Source organism: Dendronephthya gigantea, unplaced genomic scaffold, assembly GCF_004324835.1.
Source record: "Dendronephthya gigantea isolate DGI-Jeju-01 unplaced genomic scaffold, DenGig_1.0 000062F, whole genome shotgun sequence".
Classification (NCBI taxonomy): Eukaryota; Metazoa; Cnidaria; class Anthozoa; order Malacalcyonacea; family Nephtheidae; genus Dendronephthya; species Dendronephthya gigantea.
The window spans coordinates 458,997-467,847 of record NW_021163072.1 but is presented as its reverse complement, the minus strand read 5'-3'; the positions used below and the strand labels follow the sequence as shown (position 1 = coordinate 467,847).

Genomic DNA, 8,851 nt, shown 5'->3' with positions numbered 1-8,851 from the left:
CAATTGACTCCAGAGCTGAAACTTTTTCCGTGCATGTGTTAACTGTACCGATTTGAGCTTTAACATTAACATTCTGGAGATATGTACGCATAGCAGCACAATTACTTGGTCTCAGATCTCTCGACTTAACAGTACGGCGCTGTTCTGGAAGCTGAGATCTGTCTCTGGGTTGAACTTCCACAGACTGTGATCTGATAAACCATGGGGAGGTCGTTGAATAGGATCTTTGTAAAACAAGTTTAGGTTTGTCAGAACTAAGTCCAGGGTTCTCGAGCCCGGGGTTGAGAATTTCACAATTTGCTGGAGGGAGAAGCAGTTTCTAAGTCTAGAAATGTTTAACTGGTAAAGTCGCCGACTAGCATAATTCCACAATTTAAAAAACACGATTCAATTAACGAAAGGCATGAATAAAGATATTGCAATAAATTCTGATTCAATATTGGCACTTGGTGGATGGTAAACATTCCCTATAACAATAGAGCTATATCCTCTTGGGAGACGTGTAGGTTGTAGCTTTATCCAAAAAACTTCGTGATTTTGGTCTTGCAAGTCTTCTAAAACGGTGAAATTGATGTTATTTTTAACATATGTACAAATACCACCGTGTTCGATTCCAACCCTGTCTCTCCGCACGAGATTATAGCCCTCGATAGCAATAATATTATCGTGGATGTGGCTTTTAAGCCAGGTCTCTGTTATGCAAATCAAGTCTATCTTGTTGACACTTGCGTAAAGGCGGATTTCATCGATCTTCGGGGCGAGAGACATAACATTAGATAAATATAGCGAGGGTACGAAAGCCGACATTGAACCCCTTCTTTTCCTTGGTGGTCTACGTTGATCTGAACACAATTAGCCAAGTTACGATATCATTGATGTCTTTGTCCGGTGATATTTCGATCAACTATACGGTGTTGAATCACTTCAATGTTAGATCGGCGCTGTAAATTTCGCTCGTGGACAGCAAAACCTGCCCTTGTTCCCCGATATTGTGGCCATTTCGGTTTAATGGAACCTTTAGCAAAGTTTATCAGTCGACAATTGACTTCAGAAAACATTTTTATACGTTCAATTTGATAAAAATAAAGAGAGCTAAAATAGTGCTGCCATCCACAGCGCATACATTGTACTTAAAATTACAGCTACTGGACTCTCCTGAAATATTTCGAGGAAGCACTGGACGACTGGGACAGTTTATTATCAATGAACATGTCCGAGCTTAAATCTGTTGGTGAAAAACTGAAAACAGCACAGAGTTTTATAAAAGATTACAATGATGGTGTATTTTGGGTACCGCAGCCATATGATATCTTTGTCAAACCAGGAAACATCGAAAGTCTATGGCAAGAGTTGTTTCACATTGTTGAGGAAAGCATCAATTATCAAGAATGTTTGGAAAAAGCTTATTGCATATTGTAAGTATATAAAGTAACCACCTCCCAAGTTCATGCCATGATACAATATTTGGAAAATTAAATCTTATTCTGAAATGAGGTAGAGTAGTAGGCTAAGCAACGTGTGACGTATGTGTTATGACATTCAAATCTTCATGATCAAAACTATATTACGCACCTTAATAAGACTGAGAAGCATAATATAACCAATACGAAATTATTTGGTAAAAATACTATAATAATGCCAAGGAAATATTCATACTTTCAATCCTCAATTCGGAAATTATGTTTCAGTAAAATTTCCCCCCAAGTTCGGCTTCTCGTAATATGATACAAAAGTTGCGCGCAATTTTGACACTACCGTTCCTAACATATTGATGTTGCCCAAAAAGTGACGGAAAGCTTGTTAGAAAATTACATAGTAATTTGTATTCGATAACCAAAACTCAATATATGGTAACAATGCAGTTCTCGACATTCCTTGCTGAATGGATTTCTTCAGTCATACTATGCAAATATTTTGTAAGTCGGCTAAGCAAGAAAACGTTCGCTAAAAACGTTGGCCCCTATTCGGATGGAAAAGTGAGTATATCTTCATTACAAAAGTTGGGGAAAATTACACGACATCCCCAATCTCGTTTTTCATGCCCCTGTAAATAATCAGTAATCACTAACCATATATATATTAAATATTATATTTATTTTTAATTTATGAAGACATTCAGTCAATGGCAGACAAATTCTAATTGGTGAATGTTTTGCGTGTGCATTAAGTGCGAGTTCGTAAAGCTTTGAAAATGAGAACTGTGACTTTAACAAGGAAGAAGCTGCTTTGAAAGAGTTATTAGCAAATAAGTATGGAAAGAAAGTTAAGAACTGACATGTTATAATATTACTGACATGAAATGCGTTATAACCCAAGTAAATGACAAAGGAAAGGAGTGTAGTTTATCGCTATATCCCTCAAGCCACGATATCAACACCGACTATGTTGGACAAGAGATTCAAGTTGTGTTTTCACGGTTGCGTAGGCACTATGATGTCGCAGTGAATACTGACTTTACCTTCCTAGAAACTGGATGTTTAAATACTCAAGGTAAAGTCATGATTTAACTCTATGCATGTTCATACCAAAGGGGGTGAGACCTATAGTGGTACCACTGTGTGGCCCTGATTTTAAATATGCTCTTTGGCTTCCCATTTTGCAACCTCGTACCCATTTTGGAGAAAATATGAAGCCAATTATAATCCTATTTAAGTAAAACACAGGGAAAAAAACTAGCTACATTTGCGGTTCATTCGAAAAATGTACCGGAACTAAATTTAGTTCTTTATTATGATTTTTGATACCGTAATTCTGCTAACAGTTTAGCTTCCACCTTAGGATACGCCGATTTGATGAAGAAGTCGGTTAAAGACCTTCCGCACGTCGCGGCGGAGAAATGCATAAACATTGACAATTGTGTTGAAAAGAGTGAAGTAGTTGAAGTCATTCTTTGTGCAGGTGAAAAATATTGCATTCCTGTAAAAACACCAGAAACTGTCCATATTGTCAGTTCCAACATGTCAGCAGATGGGGGGCATGCCCTGGAAGGATGTTCCAGTGAAGATAATCAAGAAATGGATCCTGGCAGGAGACGTCATCGAAAATCGAAAAATCCTTCACGTCAGAAAAGTAAATTTACATTGTGGCAAGATATAGATGTATTGGAGGTAGAACAACTGCCATATGACATCAATGGCCTGGTAGCCTACTGTTTGGCTTATAATCCAAAAGAAATATTGAAGAGCAGTAAGGATGGCAGACAATGGCTTACGTGGGTAACATCAAATAGAAAGGGCTTCAAGGGAGTTAGACGAAGTGCAGGTTGCGGTGGTGGCTACAATTGTTAAAATTCAAATTGTATGTTCACAATGTGGTAGATTTGGTAATCGAGGAGGAACGAGTGAGGAACTGCAAAAAGAGATCTGAAAAAGAGTTGCATCCATGTGGACACAGTTTTGAAGCAGTGGGTGAGTTAAGAAGCAAATTGCTTGATAAAGACCCCTTTCTTATTTATAAAGTTAATAATCGAAACCTCAATGGGGAACTATCATACGTTTTCAAAATGAGCAAAATACAAGCTAAATTAGCGGTTGCTATGGATCGCGTTGGGGAAAACTTTCTATCTCAAGAATACTGTTTCTTTGACAGGACATTTAAATGATGCCCTGGATTTGTTACACTTGAAGCACATGTTTACTGAAACTTTTACGGAAAGTGGTCTAAATTGCCACTATGGAATGTGAAAATAAATCTACCGAGACAATGATTATATTCTAGTCACTTTTAAACAAGGTGCTCCAAACATTTACGGGCAAGAAAAACTATAAATTTAATCCCGTGGGGTGGGCAGTCGATGAACATGGTGGAAACTGGGCTTCTATCAGAACTGTGTATGGCGAAGAGGCCTCAAAAGAACTGTGAGTTGCGAATTTCACTTCAAACAATCAATTGCTCATCAAGCTAGGCATTTACACAGTTCGACATCGCAGACAAAATTCAAGGTGCTTGCGAACAAGTTGTTATCTTCTGTCACAGCAAAAAAACTACGATGAAGCATATTTTGAACTACAAAAATTCATTGAAACTAAACAAGAGAAACACGGGTTTTTGACCAGCTGGCTGGAATGGTGGAACGAAAGGAAGGCACACTTTGCGAATGCATTTAAACCAGTCGGTGCAGCTCCAGTAAATCTCTCGGAAGTAATCTCCCGCTGTACCAAGGTGCTCATTTCGGGATGAATTTCCATTGTGTTCCTCTTTTACTAAGGCTGGTTTCCAACTCAGTTGAGTTGGGTTAACTCTTTGGCGGCGGACTGGTAGGTTGAGACATTTGTCAAATATCATAATTTTGGGGAGTGACTTGCGACTCACAAATCTTCGGAAGGCGGACATGAAGGTCGGAACTGTTAAGTTGGTGGCAACTTCCAGGTGGACTGCACATGTGTTTGCACAAGTAAACAAACAGATGTAGACCTTTTCTTGACCCCGCGGTGTTTTCACGTAGATAGCTCCGGTGAAGTCTACTCCAGTAAGACTGAATGGATATGGGAGTCAGTCATTCGGTACGTTGGAAGTGGAGGAGGATCGGGAGCAGTGTAGGGTGTTCTGAAGGTCTTTTGACATGTAACACATCGGCAAAGTGTTTTCTTGATGTATTGGCGTGCTGTTGGAACCCAGTACTTCTGGCGTATATCTGTCAGGGTTTGATTTAAACCGGCGTGTTGCAACCTTATGTGCGCATCATCGACAATCAGCATGGTGATATGGTGGTTTGCGGGTAGAAGTATGGGAAACCTTGTGAATTCTACCACCGCAACGAATTATGTCGTCACTCAGAGTGAATAGTTGGCGTACGAGGGGTAGGCGAGGGGGTCTTCAGTCTTTGCATGTTGGCAAGTTCGTTACTGAACACGTCGTTTTGGATCCAAGTCATTCTCGCATTTTCGATTTTGTGTACCTTTAGTACCTTCTCTTTGGGTGCGTTGACTTTCTTCAAGGCTTTGACGAAACGAAGTACTCGAGCTGTGGTGCGTAGTAGGCGCTGGAGGTCACTGAATTTGGTAGGGGTGATAATCTGCTTGATGTTGGTAGGTGAACGTTTTGTTGACTCAGGCGTGTCAGGGTTTGTAGGAGGGGCTTTGTTCGTATCTTGATCTTCGTTCAGGGAGGACTGGAGAAGAACCATGTTAGGTTTCCACTCTGGCCAGTTTGCATGATTTATCAGCCAATGTGGGCCGTTGTCCCACAAGGTGGATTTGGAAAGGCTGTCTGTGGAGATTCCTAGTGTTAAAAGATCCGCTGGGTTGTCGGAAGTTGGGCAATAATTCCAAGTGGCATTGTTGGTGAGTTGGTGGATTTCCTTGACGCAATTTTTAATGAAACTCTTTAGCTCCTTTTGGGAAGAAAGCCAGTGTAAGACGATTTGACTGTCGGACCAGAACATGGTTTCGGTTAGGTTTAGATGACAAGACAAATAGGAGGCAAGTCTTGCACCTGTGACAGCGGCCATCAATTCCAGTTGTGGTAGGGTTAACTTTTTCAGCGGAGCTACGCAGGACTTTGACATAACCATAGAGCAGTATGGATTGGATGTGATGTAGGCAATTGTCCCATAGGCTTTCGTGCTTGCGTCGACAAAGATTTGAAGTATTGCATTTTGTGGGCATGAGGATAGTTGGGGAAAGTATCTGTGCTGCACTTCGGTTCGAGTCGAGCTTTCTAGATCTTTGGAGAGTTCCTGCCATTTTTTAATCAGTGGTTCTGGCAGCAGTTCATCCCAAGCGTATTTCAGTTCCCAAAGCTTCGGTGTTTTTGTCGCAAGCGTTTTCTTCTTCGATGAGTGTGCGAATTTTAGAACTGTTTGAGTTCCATCCTCTTAAGTTGAATTTGCCGGCAGACATTATCAATATACTGCGATTGAAGTAAATTGAGGCTTCGTCTTCGTTATCTGTGCCAGATGCTAAGTTGTCTACATAGATGTCGGCTTTCATTCTTTGCGTAATGTGGTCGTCGTGGTTATGAAGGTGCTTCTTGATCGTTGCGTTCAAGATAAAGGGAGAACATGATGCACCGAATAAGATCGATTTGAATGGATACACGTCAAATTTACTTTAAGGGTTGGATGGGTCACATAACCAGAAAATCTTGTTGCGTCCCTGTCGTCAGCTTCTAACATGATATTTAGGAAGGCTTTCTCTACGTCTCCAGTTAAGGCATACCAATAGCATTGAAAACGGACGAGGATGGCGGTCATGTCATTAAGGATGTCAGGACCAGTGGAAAGGCATGAGTTCAGGCTCAGTTGGTTGGAACTGGGGCTAAAACTACAATCGAACACACAATACGGATAGGTGTGGTAGGGGAATCCTTTAAGACAGTGTGATGTGGAATGTAATGCCAGTAACCGTTTGTTGTTTTTGGATTAGTAACCTTTTCAATCAAACCTTGTTGTAGCTGTTCCTTGATAAGTTCATCGTAGGTTTTCAGCATCTTTGCTAGTCGTCGTACAGTGGAGCGGGTTCTTTCTCGTGCAACTGCTTCGTTGGTGGAGAGGGGATTGTGGTTAGGTTTCCATGGTAGTTTTGCGCAGTATCGACCATTATCTACTCGTATTGAGGAGTCCATGTATGTTTGAACAAACTTCTCTTTGTGTTTTGTTGTCTTGTTGACTTTGACGAATCACTGCTTCCACTTCAGAAATTTGCATTCGACTTCCACGAGTTTTATTTGGCATAAATATTTGCAGAAATGAACATGATATTTGAGATGTGAAAGTGATATTATTTACTGGTTAAATATTTTGTCCCGTTTGGGCAAGCATACTTAGAAGTGAGATACCACCTCTCATTTATCAGGAGTGAAATTTAAGTGTGAAATATTCAAAATAATTTTAAAGTCTAGGGCACACTCCACGACAAATGCTTGTGGGCAACATTGTAAGGGGGTTTACATTTTCACAAATACATTTCTGGTTTATTTTTTAGCTTTGTGAAAGGAAGAACATGCAATTTAAACGCGGAGATTTTTGTCATAAGAAATTTTAACAGCAAAACGGACAAATTTTACTCGGGTTGTTGACTGATTGTGGTTGTGAACAAATGTATGCTTAAATTTTTCGCCCCCCCCCCCGTAATGCTGTCCATGAGGGCTTGTCGCGGTGTTTGCGTGAGGCTTTCAAATTATTTTGAATTTTTTGCACTTGAATTTCATTCCCGATAAACGAAGGGAGGTTTTTAACTTCCAAGTTGGACAAATGCTTTTAAATTTTGGATAGCTGTTATTGTACTATCAATTATTTATTGATGCTGTGAAAAAAATTCAGCTGGGGATCAAGAAGTGGCATTTATCATGCAGAATGGTGGCGAAACATAGCAATGGCGACGTAATTTATGAAATGTCAAGGGACACAAAAATGAAAAAATATTACATGGCACTACTTCAAAACCCATCGAAAATTGGTTAAATAATTTTTTAGTCAACTAAAATCGTGCTGAAGTACAATACTTGGGAGGTGCTTGCGATGCATGGGAAAAACGGCGATTAAATTTGCAAAATATGGCTGAGAATGTGTTTTGGCGGGGGGTAAGTGAAATGAAATATGTCGTATCGCAACAAAACATTGTTATTTCCTAGGAAATTTATCATAAATATATTAAAATAAGCATGTTTTTTCATCATATGGCAAAGATATTTAGAAAATAGGGAAAATTAGACTTTGTTAGGTGAATCTGTATTTTATGCATAATTATAGCAGTTGACCTGGAATGATAAACATTCATTTTCTTGTAAAATATGAAACTTCGGCTTAATTTCACCCTCCAGTGACCACCCCTAAAAGCAACCATTCTGAACCATATAAACAATTCAGAAAGACTGTAGCTTTGATAATTGAGGATTTAGAGCTATGTTGACTATCCTGTTTCTGGGTGTGGTCATTTTTAGCACTTTCGTCTCGGATTTAGCTTTTAGCACATATGCCATGTTGACCGCCATGGTAATTTTATCCCAAAACAGTCGAGATAATTTGTCCTAAATGAAATGCATACAAACTCCTTTACAGGTCTTAGACTATTATGCTTTCTCGTAATCATTATGTCATTCCATATTTCATTATGCCATTTGGTATTACGCCTTCTTCCTGCACAGATGGACCATTGTGCATGACTCTCAGAAACGGTTTTTCAGCCTACAAGAAAATTATGGTACTTTGCAATCCCCTTTTGTCTCCGACCTCCATCAAAAAGATTATGCAAAAGAAAAGAAAGCAGAGGACAGACATGAGAAACATGGAATCAAAAGATGTTTTGTTTGGCCAACACAGATGAGGAAGCAACACCAACACGTAAAGAAAATGAACACTTCAACTTCCGCTGGACTTGGAAGAATCAAAATTAAATTTGACGCCAATGTGAATGCCCTTGAGTTTGAAAACAAATTGGAAGAAACATTTCCCAAACTCACGACAATTAAAGGGAAACAATTAATATTACTTATGATTAAATATTACTTCATGATAATTTTTACTTTGTTTCTTTTAAATATGACATTATTACTATTTTTTTCACCAAAAATTCGCAAAAATCAGGCTATTTGAATGATATGTATCATTCCCCAGTCGGATAACGAAATCGACTAGTGTCACATTACAATAAATATCTGTCATATGCATCAAAATTTGTATACTAAGTAATGAAATAACTCTACTCCACTTGACTAATCAGTATCCAGTAATTTTAGTATGCTAATAACAAATACTAAAACAATTACTCAATTTTTAACTAAATATGAATAATTGTAATTTCACTGTATAGAGACTTTGTATGATGCGAATTCACCAGATTCAAGTGACACAGAATTTTTACTCAACCGTCCCCTTGCTTCTTGTTTTTGACATAGGGCATTAGTAGACACC

At 39.0% G+C, this 8,851-nt stretch overlaps 1 pseudogene; it reads right to left on the bottom strand.

Annotated features, from left to right (window-relative positions):
• Window positions 1-335: 335 nt before the first annotated feature.
• LOC114530402 lies at window positions 336-869 on the bottom strand (annotated as a pseudogene).
• Window positions 870-8,851: the final 7,982 nt, after the last annotated feature.